At 37.6% G+C, this 18,728-nt stretch overlaps 1 pseudogene across 1 annotated transcript; it reads left to right on the top strand.

Moving 5' to 3' along the window:
• Positions 1-722: 722 nt before the first annotated feature.
• On the top strand, positions 723-3,706 carry LOC308244198 (AP-1 complex subunit beta-1-like; annotated as a pseudogene). The gene is made up of 2 exons: positions 723-787; positions 892-3,706. The product of its transcript is annotated as an AP-1 complex subunit beta-1-like (transcript).
• Positions 3,707-18,728: the final 15,022 nt, after the last annotated feature.

Below are 18,728 nucleotides of genomic sequence, written 5' to 3'. Positions count from 1 at the left end.
CTGCCTTATGACTTTGAATTGCCTACTTGCTTCAAAAGAATGGCCTAAACTTGCTCTCATTTTCTTTTTATTAATTTAAATATTCCCCTATGATTTTTAAAAGTAAAAATGCTTTTCTTTATCCTGCCAAAACTTTAGAAACAATAAACACAAGCAGACATCTCCTTCAAAACTCAGAAACAAAATAAACTCATTTTAGCTGAGAACTTTTTTCCATCCAGGTTCAGAAGGGAATTTTTTAAAAGTATAAAAGGGGATAAAAGACAAGTATGTGGAACTGCCAGCTCCATGCAGAAAGAGGTCAAAATATTACAGATAATGTTTTATTTAAACTTCAACTCAGTTTTTATAATCATGATGGCATGGATACTTTTCAGAAAAACGTTTGTTTGCTTCCCAATTAAAACAATAATATAGCCCATAGTCAGATGGCAACAATGAATTCTTGATTCCTCTCAGATAAGCACATTTGAATTGTAATCAAGTTGAATACCTTAAACTTTGCAAGCTCTTTGAATGCTACCTCAACTGAGTTTCCTTCCAACTATGGAAAATGAAACTCTTGGATGAATACTGAGCATGCAAAGCATATGACACAACATGGTGAAGAATAATACATCTTGTTGGAGAGCTGTTTATTTATTGAAAATAAAATTCTATACTTATAGAACATACATATTGTGGAGTAAAAGTAAAATCCACATGGATTTTCAAGACCAAACATGGACTTAAAAAAGGTTGATACTTGTGATGGGTTTTCCTTCTCACTCTCCTTTGATGCCTCAAGGTCTTGATGGGAAAGTTAAGGTGACTAAACCATTACTTCACTGAGGCTGTGTTCTCTGGCTGCTGCTGCCACCTGGCCCTTGCCTCTGGTGTACATTATTAAAGAGACAACTCAAAGTACTTCACAACCAATAAAAAAGGATAAATCTTTGAATTAAAGGCTTAATTCAACAATGAAAAGGGAAGAAAAGAGGGAAGATACTGTGAAGAAAGTAATTGCTGCTGACTGTGGGGAAGGATGTTAGCACTCTCTTTCCAGATGTAGTGAACTGTATGCAGACTGACAGCCTGGAACTAAAGAAGCTTATGTACGTCTACTTGATGAGTTATGCCAACAGGCAGCTGGACATGGCCAACCTGGATGTCTATAGCCTTGTGAAGGACTGTGAAGATCCCAATCCTCCAACTCAGGCTTTGGCAGTCAGAACCATGGGGTGCATCGGATGGACAAGATTATAGAATATCTGAGTCTCTCCACAAGTGCTTGAAGGATAAAGATACCTGTGTTCAGAAAACTATAGCAATCTACCTGGCAACATGCCATGATATCAATGCTCAAATGGTGGAAGATTGGGGATTTATGAATTCTCTGCAGGATCTTCTAGCAGATTCAAATTCAAGGGTGGCTAATGCTGTAGCAATGTTATCTGAAATCAGTGAATCACACCCAAACAGCAACTTATTCGATCTGAGCCCACAGAACATTAGTAAGGTGCTGACAGCCCTGAATGAGTGCTCTGAATGGGACCAGATTTTCATTCTGCACTGCCTGTTCAATTACAATTCTAAAGAATAACCAGGAGACTCAGAGCATCTGTGAGTGGGTAACTAACTCCCTGGCTATCTCATACCAACTCAGCTGTGGGGCTTTCACAGTAAAATTCCTAATGAAATGTATAGAGTTGTTACTCAAGTACTCTATTTTAATATGTTGCTGAAGAAGTTGGCCCCTCCACCTGTCACTTTGCTGTCTGGGGAGCCAGAGGTGCAGTACATCGCCCTGAAGAACATCAACCTAATTGTCCAAAAAATGCCTGAAATTTTAAAGCAGGAAATCAAAGTCTTCTTTGTGAAGTATAATGATCCCATCTATGTTACACTAGAGAAGTTTGACATCACGATTCTTTTGGAATTCCAAGCTAATATTGTTCAGATTCTGGCAGAACTGAAGGATATATCCAAAATTTGGTGTTGACTTTGTTTGCAAAGCTGTTTGGGCCATTGGACAGTGTGCCATCAAGGTGGAATAATATGCAGAACATTGTAGAAGCAAATTGCTTGATTTTATCAAGACCAAAGTAAATTATGTGGCCCAAGAGGTGATTGTTTTAATCAGTGACATCTTCTGCAAGTACCCCAACAAGTATGAAAGTATCATTGTCACTGTTATAAGAACTTGGACTCGTTGGATGCTCCAGATGATCGAGCAGCTATGATTTGGATTGTGGGAGAATATGCTGAATGAATTGACAATGCAGATGAGTTACTAGAGCGTTCCCTGGAGGGTGCTCATGACGAAAGCACCCAGGTTGCAGCTCACTCTGCTTACTGCCATAGTGAAGCTATTTCTCAAGAAACCATCAGAAGCACAGGAACTGGTCTTGATTTTGGCAACTCAGGATTCTGATAATCCTGACCTTTGAGACAGGGGCTATATTTATTGGAAGTTTCACTCAATGGACTCTGTCACAGCCAAAGAAGTAGTATTGTCTGAGAAGCCAAGGATCTCTGAGGAGACAGATCTCATTAGCTCATTGCTGGATGAGCTAATCTGCCACAGTGGTTCTCTGCCTCTTTGTACCACAAGCCTTCCAATGCTTTTGTGGAAGGAAACCATGAATCTATCACAAACACTTGCCAATACATCATGGGAGCACTGATGCAGGTGACAGTCCTGTTGGCACCACCACTACCCCCAACCTGGAACTACATCAGGTTATTCCCTCTCAAGGTGACCTTCTGGGAGACCCTCTGAACTTGATCTTGGTTCCCCCGTCAATGTGACACAGGCGTCCGCCATGCAGATGGGAACAGTGGATCTCTTGGGAGGAGGACTAGATATTCTGCTTGGCAGTGAGCTTGGCGGAAGCATTGGAGGAAGTCCAACAGTGGAACAATCCTTCCTGCCATTATCAGTGCCCACAACTATTGCTCCTTCACCTACTTTTGCTGTGGTCAGCAGTGGTCTGAATGATTTATTTGAATTCTGTACAGGGATAGGCATACACATGGTGGATATGTGGCTTCTAAGGCTGTCTGCAGTAAAGGCTAAATGCTTAGAGATTTCCGGAATATTTATTCCATCATCAGGGGCACAACTATATAGACTTGAACTTCACCAACAAAGCTCTGCAGCACATGACAGAATTTGCAATCCAGGTTAATAAGAATAGCTTTGGTGTCATCCCCAGAACTCCTCTGGCCATATAACACTGATGCCAAACCAGAGCATTGATGTCTCCCTGAATCTCAACATCTTGGCCCCAGTCATGAATATGGAACCTCTGAAAAACCTGCAGGTGGCTGTGGAAAACAGGATTGACATCTTCTACTTCAGCTGCCTCATCCCACTCAATGTGCTTTTTGTAGAAGATGGCAGAATGGAGCACCAGGTTTTTCTTGCAACATGGAAGGATTTCTGCAATGAAAAGGACCTTCAGTTTCAGATGAAGGAATGTCATTTAAATGCTGACACTGTTTCCAGCAAGTTGCAAACAACAACATTTATACTATTGCTGAGAGGAATGTGGAAGGGCATGACATGCTGTCCCAACCTCTGAAGCTCACAAATGGCATTTGGATCTTGGCTGAGCTACGTATCCAGCCAGGAAACCCCAATTATATGCTGTCACTGAGGTATAGAGCTCCTAAAGTCTCTCAGTATGTCTATCAGGTCTCTGAAAGCATTTTGAAAAACTAATAGATTGTTCCTGTGCCCTCAGGCCACTGTGTGATCAGTAAAAGCCAAGAACTCTTTTAACTGGAAGAAATTGTATTGCCATGTAGAATCTGAACCTAAGCACACTGAGGCCACCCACCACTGTAGTGACTAGTCAAACTTGTGCTAAATTAGGGCCCAGCCTGCTGGATAGTTTTATCTTTCTGTGAACATTTGTTAACCATTGCTTCAGTCATTTCCCACCTCTTGCCTCCTGGTGTCTGTCCTAACTTGTGGGCTTCTCTGTACTGTGCCAATGGCTGGAATTTTTTTATATAACTTGATATTTTGTTATTGAGAGCTCATTTCAAAAGCATAAAAAAGTCCAAAAATATGAAAGGAAAAGTATCTGGAGAAAAAAAAGTTTAAGAAGCCACAAGTAACAATCTCCAAGGTTTATTTTTTAATAGAAAAATATAAAGGTAAGTGTAGCTGTCCACAAACACATTCTTAATTTAATTTTTATTCCTGAGAGACCCAACTGAATGTCATGTCTTCCTCTTGACAATGCACAGATTCACATTCTGTTTCAAGAGGGAAATGGCATAATGAAAGAACATGGGTTGAGATCAGATCTGGCTTCAAATCTGCATACCATTATTCGATATCTTATATATTTATTTAACTTGTAGGCTTATTTCTTTGTCCTTTAAATGGGGACAGAAATCCTGTATTTCATGTTGTTATAAGAACAGTGAGAAAATGTATACATTGTAAAGCAAATGGTTGTTGCTACACTTAAGGTGGCCATCATCATACTATCTGTTCTCCCTTTTCTAAGTGGACTAGAATTCTATTAATAATAGTTGATGGTACATTATTCATCTTGGTATCTTTAAGATACAATAGTTTCCATATTGTTCATGTTCAATACAGTCTGATTTAATTTTTATTAAGCCACTTGCAGTTTCATCTTGTATTGAAGATTTTTTTATATGAGCTTTATGAGAAGACAGGCGATGCTTTAATTGTCTTTATGTGTTCTCATGCTTAGCAGACTCTTTTGGTCATCCTGGGTACGTGATGAATATTTGTTGAACTTCTTTCTTCAAGCAGTTCCACTTCTAATTTAAAATGGGAAAAGTGCAGTGAGCTGTATGACAAGAGAAATTCAGCAGGTATTCATCTCATGCCCAAGATAATCAAAACAGTATGCTTAGTGCAAGGACACATAAAGACAATTAAGGCATAAGTCTTATTCCTCACCCTCACTCTTATCCAAAACCCATTCCAAATTCAAGCTGTATCAAGTGTTTTGTTTTTTTTCTCACAATGTCTCTCGCATCCATTTCTCTTTTTCTGACTGCTTACTTCCTGAGAATAAGATTTTTGTAATTATTGTTAATTTATTTTAACTCCTTACTCTTTTTCCATTGCACTTACATATCAATCTTAACTTGCTTTATATGATTAAATATATTTAGTTCACTAAGACATTATAAAGTAAAGATTATCATAGTAGGTAAACAAGTAGTGCAGAATTTAAAAAATAGAGGTAAAAGGGCAGTTTTTTCAAAGTGGAGGGCAGTTCATGTGCAAATGAAATAGTGTAAACAAGAAGAAAATACGCTACTGTTTTCAGAGCTATTTCAATATACATTTTCATCAAGTCTCTTATACACAAACTCTACCCATATATACTGCTGCTACTCACTTCCCATTTGTTTGAATTACATGTCACTGTTCTCTTCAAGAATCTCATGGTCTTTTGAGCTGCTCTCTCTCCATATTCTTCAGCAGGGCTGCCTCTTCTGATAAGCCCTGAAGTAAACTTCTTTTATTTCTTAGGATAACTATGAATTGCCTGCCATTAGCACTTCCTACACTCTTCCTTAATACAAATGTACTGGTTTGGAGTAGCTATGTACTGAGTTCAAAATATTTTTGTGATTCTCATTTAGGTATAGTAGGTCAAAATACTTTTGTGAATCTCTTTAGTTAGGTATAGTCATATAACTATTTTGGTCAATGAAGTATATTTTAGGTTTTTTTTTTTAAACATTTGTTTTCTTACATTGAAGCTTCCTATTTCTACTTTATTTTTTTCTGTCTAGAATGTGTGTATGAGACAGGAGTGCAGTGTTCTCATAACTATGAACTAGTAAATGTAAGTGTGAAAGCCAACACTAGCAGATTCAGTGAAAACAAGTAGTTCAAGGAAACAAGCTAAGTCTTGGAAGATAGTGTTTAACAGTGGCAAAAACCCCTGGAGTTTTCACCACTGGATTTCTGGTTCTGTGAGAAAAATAAGCCTTTTTAAATACTGTTATATCATTGTGGTATTATATTTATCTTGCTAAACCCATTCTTAAATAACACTTTTTTGGTTGCCTTATCTTCTCATTCTGTATTTTTACCCCAAGTTATCTATACATAACTGCCATTTTCCAATAACACATACATCTGTAGTTTCACTTGGTCCCATTCCTGAGGTCCCAGATGATCTATTCAGATCTGTACTGAATTTTGTTTCCTGTATTTAGTTAATCATTTTAAAGTCAATAGCTTTATTCATAGACTCATTGTATTTTCCCCAAATGTGATCATTCTCCTTCCTATGCTCATAGGCATTGCCATTCAATCAATCACTGAATAATCAAATCTAGAAGTCAGCCAAGACTCCTTTCATTTCTTAATTTGTTCAAATGATCAAGTCTTGTCACCTCCTAAAAAGCTCTCAAATTTAATTTCTTATCAACAACATACAGAACTCTGTTCCTTTATATTTCTTTCCTCATTTCATTTGGTTATTGATGGCATACATTTACATCTTTATACTTCTGTGCCTCCAAAACATAAACTAAGATTTTATTTATTTATTTTTAATTTTACTTTATTGTTTAAAGTATTGCAAATAGTAGTACATATGTCTCCTTTTTTTCCCCATCTACTTTTCCCTGGCCTCCCCTACCCCCCCACCCAGCACATGCCCTCTCCCTCACCTAACTCCCTCCTCCCCCAGTTTCTTGTCTCCATTGATTATGCTTATATGTATGCATACAAGTCCTTTGGTTGATCTCTTACCTCCCCCCTTCCCAGTCTTCCTGCTGCAGTTTGACAGTCCATTCTATGCTTCTTTGCCTCTGTGTCTATTTTTGTTCATCAGTTTATAATGTTCTTTATATTCCACAAATGAGTGAGATCATGTGATATTTTTCTTTCACTGACTGGCTTATTTCGCTTAGCACAGTGGTTGGCAAACTGCGGCTTGCGAGCCACATGCGGCTCTTTGGCCCCTTGAGTGTGGCTCTTCCACAAAATACCACGTGCGGGCGTGCACATACAGTGTGATTGAAACTTCGTGGCCCATGCGCAGAAGTCGGTTTTCAGCTCTCAAAAGAAATTTCAATCGTTGTACTGTTGATATTTGGCTCTGTTGACTAATGAGTTTGCCGACCACTGGCTTAGCATAATGCTCTCCAGTTCCATCCATGCTGTTGCAAGTGGTAAGAATTCCTTCTTTTTTATAGCAGCATAGTATTCCATTGTGTAGATGTACCAATGTTTTTTAACCCACTCATCTGCCGATGGGCACTTAGGCTAATTCCAAAATTTAGCTATTGTAAATTGTGCTGCTATGAACATAGGAGTGCATATATCCTTTCTGATTGGTGTTTCTGTTTTCTTGGGATATATTCCTAGAAGTGGGAATACTGGGTCAAATGGCAGTTCCATTTTTAATTCTTTGAGGAAATGTCATACTGTTTTCCACAGTGGCTGCACCAGTCTGCATTCCCACCAGCAGTGCAAGAGGGTTCTTTTTTCTCCACATCCTCTCCAGCACTTGTCTTTTGTTGATGATAGCCATTCTGACAGGTGTGAGATGGTATCTCATTGTTGTTTTGATTTGCATCTCTTGATTAGTGGCTTTGAGCATGTTTTCATATGTCTCTTGGCCTTCTGTATATCCTCTTTCAAAAAGTGTCTATTTAGGTCCTTTGCCCATTTTTTGATTGGATCATTTATCTGCCTTATGTTAAGTTGTATGAGTTCCTGTAAATTTTGGAGATTAAACGCTTATCTGAAATATCATGGGCAAATATGTTCTACCATGCAGTGGGCTTTCTTGTTGTTTTATTGATGGTTTCTTTTGCTGTGCAGAAGCTTTTTATTTTGATGTAGTCCCATTTGTTTATTTTCTCCTTAGCCTCCATTGCCCTAGGAGCTGTATTGGTAAAGATATTGCTATGACATATGTCTGCTATTTTTCTGCCTATGGAGTCTTGTAGAATTTTTATGGTTTTCCATCTTACATTTAAGTCCTTTAGCCATTTTGAGTTTGTTTTTTTGTGTGGTGTAAGTTGGTGATCTAGTTTCATTTTTTTGCATGTATCTGACCAAATTTCCCAGCACCTTTTATTGAAGAGACTGTCTTGACTCCATTGTATGCTTTTGCCTCCTTTGTCAAATATTAATTGAACATAATGGCTTGTGTCAATTTCAGGGTTGGTTCTCTGTTCTGTTCCACTGGTCTATATGCCAGTACCAGGCAGTTTTGAGAACAGTGGCTTTGTAGTATAGCTTGATATCTGGTATTGTGACCCCTCCAACTATGTTCTTCTTTCTCAAGATTGCTGCAGCTACTGGGGTGTTTTTTTTATTACAGATTAATTTTTGGAGAGTTTGTTCTAGGTCTTTGAAGTATGCCATTGGTATTTTAATGGGGATTGCATTGAATCTATAGATTGCTTTAGGTAGTATGGACATTTTAATGATGTTGATTCTACCAATCCATGAACATGGTATATTCTTCCATTTTTCATGTCTTCCTCTATCTATTTTTTCAGCATCCTGATATTTTCTGAGTACAGGTCCTTTATCTCCTAGATTAAATTTATTCCTAGGTACCTTAATTTTTTCTTGTTGAAATGGTAAATGGAATTGCTTTTTTAGTTTCTCTTTCTGTGAGTTCATTATTGGTATATAAAAAAGCCATAGACTTCTGGGTGTTAATTTTGTATCCTGCTACATTGCCGAATCCATTTATTAAGTCTAGTAGTTTTTTGATTGAGTCTTTGGGGTTTTCTATGTACAATATCATGTCATCTGTAAATAAGGACAGTTTTACTTTTTCTTTTCCACTTTGGATGCCTTTTATTTCTTCTTCTTGTCTGATCGCAATAGCTAGTACTTCCAGTACTATGTCGAACAGGAGTGGTGAAAGTGGGCATCGCTGTCTCATTCCTGTTCTTAGGGAAAATGGTTTTAGATTTTGCCCATTGAGTATGATGTTGGCTGTGGGTTTGTCATATATGGCTTTTATTATGTTCAGGTATGATCCTTCTATTCCCACCTTGCTGAGAGTTTTTATCAAGAAAGGGTGTTGGATTTTTTCAAAAGCTTTTTCTGCATCTAGGGATATGATTATATGGTTTTTATCTCTCAGTTTGTTCATGTGGTGTATCACGCTTATTGATTTGAAGATATTGTACCATCATTCCATCCCACGAATAAATCCCATTTGGTCATGGTATATGATCTTTCCAATGTAATGCTGGATTCGATTTGCTAGAATTTTGGCGTCTATGTTCATGGGAGATATTGGCCTGTGATTCTCTTTCTTTGTATTACCTTTATCTGGTTTTGGGATTAGGGTAATGCTGGCTTTGTAGAAAGAACTTGGAAGTGTTCCTTCATCTTGAATTTTTTTGATTAGTCTGAGGAATATAGGTTTTATTTCTTCTTTGAATGTCTGATAAAACTCTGCTGTGAAGACATTTGGTTCAGGGCTTTTGTTTGTTGGAAGTTTTTTGATTCCTGCTTCAATTTCCTCCAGAGATATTGGCCTACTCAGATTTTTTGATTCCTCTGGGTTGAGTTTTGGAAAGTCATATTTTTCTAGGAATATATCCATTTCTTCTAGGTTGATCAGTTTGTTGGGATAAAATTGCTCATAGTATTTTTTTATGATTCTTTGTATTTCTGTGGGGTCTGTTGTTATTTTGCCTCTTTTGTTTCTGATTTTGTTAATTTGGGTCCTCTCTCTTTGCTTCTTGGTGAGCCTGGCTAGAGGTTCATCAATCTTGTTTTTCCTTTTAAGAAACCAGTTCTTGGTTTCATTGATCTTCGATATATATTTTTTTGTTGTTGTTGTTTGCTGGTTTGGTCTCTATGTCATTTATTTCCGCACTGATCTTTATTATTTCCCTCCTTCTGCTCCTCTGGGATTTTCTCTTTTTAATTCTTCAAGTTACGGAGTTAGATGGTTTATTACCAGTTTTTCTTGTTTTTTGAGGTAGGCCTGTAATGCTATGAACTTCCCTCTCGGGACTGCTTTCACTGTGTCCCAAATATTTTGGATTGTTGTGTTTTCATTCTCATTTATTTTTAGGATGTTTTTTTATTTCTTCTTTGATCTCTTTGGTAACCCACTCATTTTTTAATAGTATGCTATTCAGCCTCCAAGTGTTTGAATTTTTGTGATTGTTTTTATTGTAGTTGTTTTCTAATTTTATGCCATTGTGATATGAGATGATGCTTGATAAAATTTCAATCTTCTTAAATTTAGAGAGACTTTGCCTATGTCCCAATATGTGGTCTATCTTTGAAAATGTCCCATATGCACTTTGGAAGAATGTATATTCTGTAGTTCTGGGGTGGAATGTTCTAAAGATGTCGATTAAGTCCATTTGATCTAGTGAGTCATTTAGGATTGCTGTTTCTTTTCTAATTTTTTGTCTAGAGAATTCATCCAGTGATGTTAATGGGGTATTAAAGTCTCCTACTGTGATTGTATTGCTGTCAGTTTCTCTCCTGATATCTTCCAGAAGTTTTTTATTTAGTTATTTATTTATTTTTTATTTTATTTTTTTATGTATTTGGGTACTCCTGCATTGGGTGCATATATGTTTGCCACAGTTATATCCTCTTGTTGTATCAATCCCTTTAGAATTATGAAGTGGCCTTCCTTATCTCTTGTTATGGTCCTCACTTTGAGGTCTATTTTGTCAGATATAAGTATTGCTGCCCCAGCTTTTTTTTTTTTTAATTTTCATTTGCCTGATATTTTTCATACCTTCACTTTCAGTCTGCGTTATTCCCTTGTTCTGAGGTGGGTCTCCTGTAGACAGCATATATATGGGTCATGTTTTCTTATCCATTCATTCACTTGATGTCTTTTGATTGGAGCATTAAATCCATTTACATTTAATGTTATTATTGACAAGTAGAAGCCCAATGCATGAAGATTTATGCAGAATGGGCCTTCCTTCCCCTGGCTGCCGGCACTGCCTTCACTCTGGTCAGAGCCGCCTTTCCACCTTCCCAAGTTGCCCAGAGGCCTGGAGTGGCTGGGGTGGTATGAAACGCCTGCGTTGTCGCCATGGCAATGATGCAAGCATCCCGCCTCACCCGGCCACTTGTTGCCTGTGTATACAAATTAACCCACCATCTTTGTTGGGTTAATTTGCATGCTCACTCCTGATTGGCTGGTGAGTGTCATGAAGGTATGGTCAATTAGCATGTTACTCTTTTATTAGGTAGATAGGTACTTGTTTGTAGCCATTTCTGTGCTTTGTGCTTGTGTTCCTTCCTCCCTTTCTATTTCTTCTTTTTACAGCATTCCTTTTAGCATTTCTTGCATTTCTGGCTTGGTAGTGATAAACTCCCTTAGTCCTTTTTTGTCTGTGAAGCTCCAGATTTCACCTTCAATACTGAATGATAGCCTTGCTGGGTAAATTATTTTTGGATTCAGTCCCTTGCATTGCATCACTTTGCATATTTCATTCTTTCTCTTCTAGCTTGGTGTGTTTCTGTTGAGAAATCATTTGATAATCTGATGGGGTATCCTTTGTAGGTAAATCTCTGACTTTCTCTTAAAGCCTTTAAGATTTTCTCTTTGTCATTGATATTTACCAGTGTAATCATGACGTGTCTTGGTGTGGGTCTTTTGGGATTCATCTTGCTTGGGACTCTCTGTACTTTTGTGACTTTTTTTCTTCCCCATATCAGGGAAGTTTTCTGTCATTATTCCTTCAAATAGAATATCTAATTATTGCTGCTCTTCTTGTCCTTCTGGCACCCCTATTATACATATGTTACTTCATTTCGTGTTGTCCCAATCCTCCCTTAGGCTCTCCTCCTGCTTTTTAATTTTTTATTTTTAAAAGTTGGTGTTCAGCTTGGGCTTGTTTCTCTACCTTATCTTCTAACTCACTAATTCAGTCCTCTGCTTTTTCTAGTCTACTGCTGAAACCTTCCATAGTGTTTTTTATTGTAGCTATATCACTTTGGATTTCTTCCTGATTTTTGAATAGGTTGTTAATTTTCTCATCCATCTGGTTTATGAGCTGTATGACTATTACTCTGAATTATTTTTCTGTCATACTGCATGCCTCAGTTTCACTTATTTACTTTCTTGGTGATTCCTCTTTTATTTTCTCTGTGGATTGTTTTGCTGTCTCCCAGTCTTAACTATCACCACAATGTCCAAATGCCAAGTTGCATGGGCCTGAGCTGTGTGCAGTGAGAGCATTGTGCCACCTGAGTGTCACTGAAGAGCTCTTACACCAAGACGTGTGGCTGCCGTGGGTTGGTGGAAGCCACGCACCCTGAAAATCAGAGTTACCATTGCTCAGTGTGGCCTCATGCATGCATCTAGAATCAGAGTCCCCTAGCATGCACCAGGAGTCAGAGACCCCATATGCATGTGCTAAGAATTGAGTATCGTAGTCTCTGTTGCTTGACACAGCCTCCGGCCATGAATCAGGGTCCCTGTGTGCACATGTGCTGAGAATTGAAGTCATAGACCTTCAGTGTGCATGCACTGAGAATCAGGGATCTGTGTGTGCCAAGAGTCAAGTCACTGGTGCTCAGTGCTGCCTCTCACGCAGAGAATCAGGGTGCCTGGTCTGCTTGGGGGCCAGGTTGCACAGCTGCCCTGTATAGGCGGGAGGCCCACTCCTACACTGCAAGAAGCAAACTCCCCATGTCTGCACGCCCAGAGTCAAAGTCAGGCAGTGCAGCCACTCTGTGTTGGTGGGAGGCCCACTCCTGCACCACAGGAAACAGACTCCTGTGTGTGTGTGCCCAGAGTCAAAGTTAAGCCACACAGCCGCCCTGTGTCGGCAGGAAGCCTGCTCATATGGAACGGGTCTGGCAGGTCCTATGCCCCTCTAGTGGGCCGGCATGGAGGGTGATGGGCTTCGTGACTCACAGTAATTTTCGGCCAGGATGTCTGGAGTCTTGGTCTCCGTGGGTCTGCAGGTCTTTGTCCGAAGTCGTTGTAGGGTCCTGGCTTGCATCTGAGACCAGATTGGGTGGTGGTGAGGTTAGGGTCCTAGTCGCAAGTAATCCTGTTCTTCAAGATGGCGAGGTCTCTGTGCCCATGCTGGCTGCCCCGGAGTGTCTGCAGTGGCAGTGGAGTTTCACAGTTCAAGACTGCCCGGTCTGGCAGCACCCGCCCGGAAAACCCGCAGGATCTTACTGTCCCTATCTCACAGACACACACACATCTACACACTCCTCTATTGCTCCCTCACTCTCTCACACATTCTCCCTCCCTACCTTCTTGCTGGTTACTATCTTCCAAGCCCTCTAGACTAAGATTTTAAATATTTTAGTCTCTTAAGTTATGTAGAGAACAAAATTTGGAGTTACAAATCAAAGTCACAGTAATAATCACGTTTTCACTAACATTTTTTTTGGTTGGTTTAAATGTTTCAGTCTCTTAAATCATATATAGAACAAAAAATGCAGTTCTAAATCATTATTACAATAATATAAGATTTTATAAGTGGATATGTATTTACTTTATTTGAGATCATTATTTCTTCATATGGCTTTGAGTTACCGTCTAATGTCCTCTTATTTCATCTTGCAGGACTCCCTTGAGCATTTCTTATAGGGCAGGTCTAGAGATAACAAACTCCCTCAACTTTTGTTTCCAGGGATTAGAGTTTATTTTTTTTTTATCACTCTGATAGGACAGTTTTGCTGTTTATAGGATTCTTGGTTGATAGATTTCTCTTTTAGCATTTTGACTCTATGCCCTCTAACATTTCTGATGATAAATCTGTTGATAATGTTATTAAAGATCCCTTGTATGTAACAATTTGTTTTTTGTTTTTTGTTTTTTTGCAACTTTCAATATTCTGTCTCTTGAAAGTCTGATTATAAGGTACATTAGTGTGGGCCTCTTTGAGTCCATATTGGAGTTTTTTGTGCTTCTTGCATATTTATATTTATGTCTTTCATCACATTTGGGAAAATTTTAAGCATTATTTCTTCAAAAATTTTCTCTCTGGCTCTTATCTTTTTGGGACTCTCATGATGTGTATATAGTCTTCTTGATGGTGGTCTTACAGGTCCCTTAGACCCTGTTCACTTTTTTTTTCAAATGTTTTATTGATTGATTTTTTTAGAGAGGAAGGGAGAAGGAGAGAGAGAGGGAGAGAGTTAGACACATCAATGAGAGAGAAACATCAACCAGTTGCCTCCTGCACACTTCCTACTGGGGATGTGCCTGCAACCAAGGTACATGCCCTTGACTGGAATCAAACCTGGGATCATTCAGTGCACAGGCCGACACTCTGTCCTCTGAGCCAAACCAGTTAGGGCTGTCCACTTTTTTCCCCCCACTCTTTTTTCTATTCCTCAGACTCATTAATTCCACTGTCTGATCTTCAAGGTTTTGACTGCCTGCTCAAATTTGCCTTTAAATTCCTATGTATGTGTTTTTGTTTTTAATTTTATTTATTTTTCTTTTCAGCTCCAGAATGTCTTTTTGTTTTCATTTTAGGTTTTCTTTTATTGATATTTCATTTGTTCACACATTACTTTTTTTTTTACTTTTTCCTTTCCATATCTTTCTTTAATTCTTTGAGCATCTTTAAGACAGTTGTTTTAAAGTCTCTGTCTACCATATCTACCATATCCTCTTCAAGAATAATTTTAATTTTTTCCTTTGATGGGCCATACTTTTCTGTTTCTTTTTATGCTTTGTGATCTTTTTATTAAATGCTGGACATTTGAATCTAATATTATGGTAACTCTGGAAATCAGACTCTTTCTCTACCCCAGGTTTTATTTAAAAAACCAAAAAAAAACAAAAAAAAACACAAACCTGTTTTTATTTTTATTACTATAGAGTATCTCTGTGCTGAGAATCATTAAGGAGACCTCTGGGCATGCACAATCACTTTCTAATTTTTCCTATATATGTAGTTGCTTTAATGCCCTGATCCTGAAAAATGAAATAAAATGAAAGAGAAAACATGGGGTCTATCCCTTGAAATCTCCTGTAGGTAGGAATTGCATCAATGGAGGGAGGTGCAACAATAATGTCTGTCGATTTCTTTAACTGCCCCCCTGTGATCAAAAGCAGCAATCAGAGCAGAGAACCCTGATATTTTAAGGACAGGATCTTTTTGTTCCCATTCATCCTCCAGTAAACTCTGCACTAGCTGTTCCATGAACACAGCTGCCAAGCCACATGGATGGGGTGGGGGATAGGTAGCTGCCACTTTACTAAGAAAATGAAATAGACCAAAATTAATTGTAATTTACTGTCAAAATTTCCCCCTAAAAGTTGCAAGTCTTCAACAGCCTCCAGAGTTCCAAATAATTCTATCAAACAGATTCTGCCAGTGGAATCTTGTCCAAATGTGTAGTCAGACTCTTGGTGCTACATCACCTGCCATCTTCCAGGAGCCTCTTTCAGATCTTTCTTTAACTTTGACAGTTTTTCTTGGTGGGTAAGACCCATTTCAAATTATTTTCATGTATCGTGGGAATATACACTTGAAACTTATATAATCTTATAAGCCAATGTAACCCTAATGCATTTAATTTTTAAAAATTAAAATAAGAAAATAGTTTTTGAGTGTGAAGTATCTAAATATTGATTAGTAAATCACATGATTATTGTGATCTCATACTATGAAATATTTTTATTAAATGACAATCTTCATGTAAGACTAATGCATTTATGTAAATATTATAGACTAAGCCATCTATTCACTCTTGGGTTGTACAGCTCACTGTTTATAAATAGTGACTGTGAAACTTGGAACCCTAAAACTACCTTGGAACCCAATATCATTGAGAATATTTTCTTATTAGAACAATGGCAGAAAGAAAGGTAAACCAATACAAACAAAAATGTAAAACAAATAACAAAATTGTGACTGTATCTGGGATATCTCAGTTTGGGAATTTAGATGAGATGTTATCTGATGATGTTAGATGATGTTAGATTAGTGTTTTCCATGAATATGTTCCTGATACTGACATTTTAGTATTCCAAGGTGGGGGACAACCCTATTGAGGACAACCCTATTTATGGTAAGTATATTTGACATGTCACCCAATTCCCAAGAGCAAATTATGTCCTCAGTAATTTTGACATCACAAGAGCCTCCTGCATGTTCAGACACCTCCCTAAGTTGAGGACCACTTAATGAAAGAGGATGGTGGTTAGGGTAATTTTAAAAAAAGAAGGCTTTGTTCTAGAAGTAATCAAGAACATATCTGGGAAGAATTGAGGGATGCCCCAAAATTAGGTAAACTTCATAGGAGATTTCAGCTTTTAGAACCAATCAAGCCTATGTTTAAAACAATAAAAGGCACATGTTTAAAAATATATCTAGATGAAATTTCTTAAAATAATTCTGGAAGGAAATGGGTTTTCATAGTTACTAGGTTAAGGAAGTCAATGATAATTCAAAGAGATGCAAAAGAATAAGAAACAAAGATCTCAGGGGAAGCCTGAAATAAATAAACCAGAGAAAATTAAGATGCAAAAAACTTTGACATATACTTTGTTAAGTTGCAGAAAGAAGATGAATAATAAAGCCAATTGAGGAACCACTGTTTGAAGATTGGGACAACTGTGGAATAGGATTACATAAAATTTGGACAACTTAAAATACTAAAAGCATTATTGGGTGAGTTTCAAGGTGATTCAATTGTTGAAATGCAGAGGTTGCTTGTGCTGTGGGAAAAATGCTCAAGAAATTTATGGAATTAGAAATCTAAGAAAAGTGATAGGAGCATTATATAAAACTAAAGGGGAAACAGGCAAGACCACAATTGTTAAAAATAAATTGAGGGCTATATATTGGCATGAGGAAACTTCCTCTAGATGGAATAACTCCATTCAGGAGAGGTAAGATGTTTTTGAACAGCTCATTAGAACTAAAACATAGGAACTGTAACTGAAATGCAGAAAGAACTTTCAAATGTTAAAATAGCCCATCACCCAGACATACAGTATACAAAATTGTGGCCTGTGTTTATCTTAGTAATTCCGATCTGGCTTTTACTAAGAGAAGGTCACATTTGTTATAACCGTGTGCACATTTCTATAAAAACATGGGGAAAAACTGTGTTTACAATTTATATATGATGTGTGTTGCTTGTTGGTGCTTTAGTAGTTAACCAATCTGAACATAATTTAAACCAATTCTGCTCAAAATGAAGACTCCCAGATAAGGCAGAACTCAAATTTTAAATTATTTACTTTTGCCAATTCTGTATAGTTAAATTTGAAGATATATATGAGAATGATTAATTTATGGATTAATAAATAGAAGCTAAGAATACGAACATGCCTGAAGTTTCTAAATGAGGAGCAGGCATATAAATCAGAGGTACCCTAGAGATGAACATTCCTTCCTGGGGAGAGGAATAATAAAGTTGATGGGATTCAGAGGCTTTGACAAACTGAAGATAGCCATGAATGTTTGAATGGAATCAGAGCACTACTGAGGGAGAAATAACTAAGATTACACACATTATAAAAGCTATGAATGTGCCCCAGCTCAGTGATCAGTTGGTTGGAGTGTCATCCCACACATAAAACAGGCTGTAGGTTCGATTCTTGGTCAGTGCACATACCTAGGTTGTGGGTTCCACCCCCAGTCAGGGTGTGTATGGGAGGCAACCGATTGATGTTTTTCTCGCTCTAGAATCAATAAAAACATATCCTCAGGTGGCATTAAAAAAAAAAAAGCTATGAATTTTTCCAAAAAAATTATAAATTACCAAATTATCAGAAAAAATCAATTTTTAGAACTGAGATTTCAACTGGGATAATAGACAAACTTAATGAGAGACAGAACAAACCAGTTCTATGGTCCTGACACTTTGCTAGGCCTGGGTGTCTATCAGATAAACACAGGGAACAGCAAAGTAGTAAAAAATCAGTGAGACTTCATTATTGGTACTGGGGCTGTACTTTCCAAGATTAAAGGTATCTTTCCTAAGGTTAAAATATTTGAGAGGTTGTAAAATCTGAGCCTATCTAATTCAAAGAGGCAAACTTACATTTGAATGGGGAGAAAGTAGGTCTGTAAGGTCCTCCTAGTCTAATAATTATTAAGAGTCTTATTAAATTAAGAATCATCATAAAATTGAACAAAAGACAAATTGATAGAGGCTGAATCATGTCATGCCCATCTCTTGTATATTATTAATACCCTGGGAAGTTAGGAGAGATTTCAGATGCATATCCTGTAAAAAAATAGATGTCTGGACCTACTATTTAGGTGGTTGGTCAGCTTGCATCTTGGTGGAACTGCTAGGAGGCCCTCCAGTGAACCATAAACAGTAGAGTATACCATAAAAATCAATAATTGAAGTGGATATACAGGAAAAGGATGGAGCTGCCTTGTTTTCACACTATATATTAGCTCAATCTGTCTGTACAAACACCAAATGGGACTTTAGAGATTCATGTTCAATTTAAAGTAGGGTAATCATATATCCCAGTTTGAGACTGTCTTGTCTTACTTGTTTCTGTATGCCTATTAATACAGCTATGTTTCATTCTTAGAAGGGTTTCTTTTTGGAACCTTTGACTAAATTCCCTATGCCATAGGGAATTTAAACTAAATATCAAATCCAATTGTTTTTATGATGATAGCCAGAGATTAAAATGGGAAAAATTTTATAAGCAGAAAAATCCTTGGGAAAAGAACATAGATTTAGCAAAATAAATTTTGGTCTATACCCCTGAAAGATATGGCAGTACAAAACTGCATTTGGGGGAATTTATACAGTGGAT

Source organism: Plecotus auritus, assembly GCF_963455305.1.
Source record: "Plecotus auritus genome assembly, chromosome: 3".
Taxonomy (NCBI): Eukaryota; Metazoa; Chordata; class Mammalia; order Chiroptera; family Vespertilionidae; genus Plecotus; species Plecotus auritus.
Note: the sequence above shows the minus strand (reverse complement) of the source record. Positions and strands in the feature narration are given on the sequence as shown.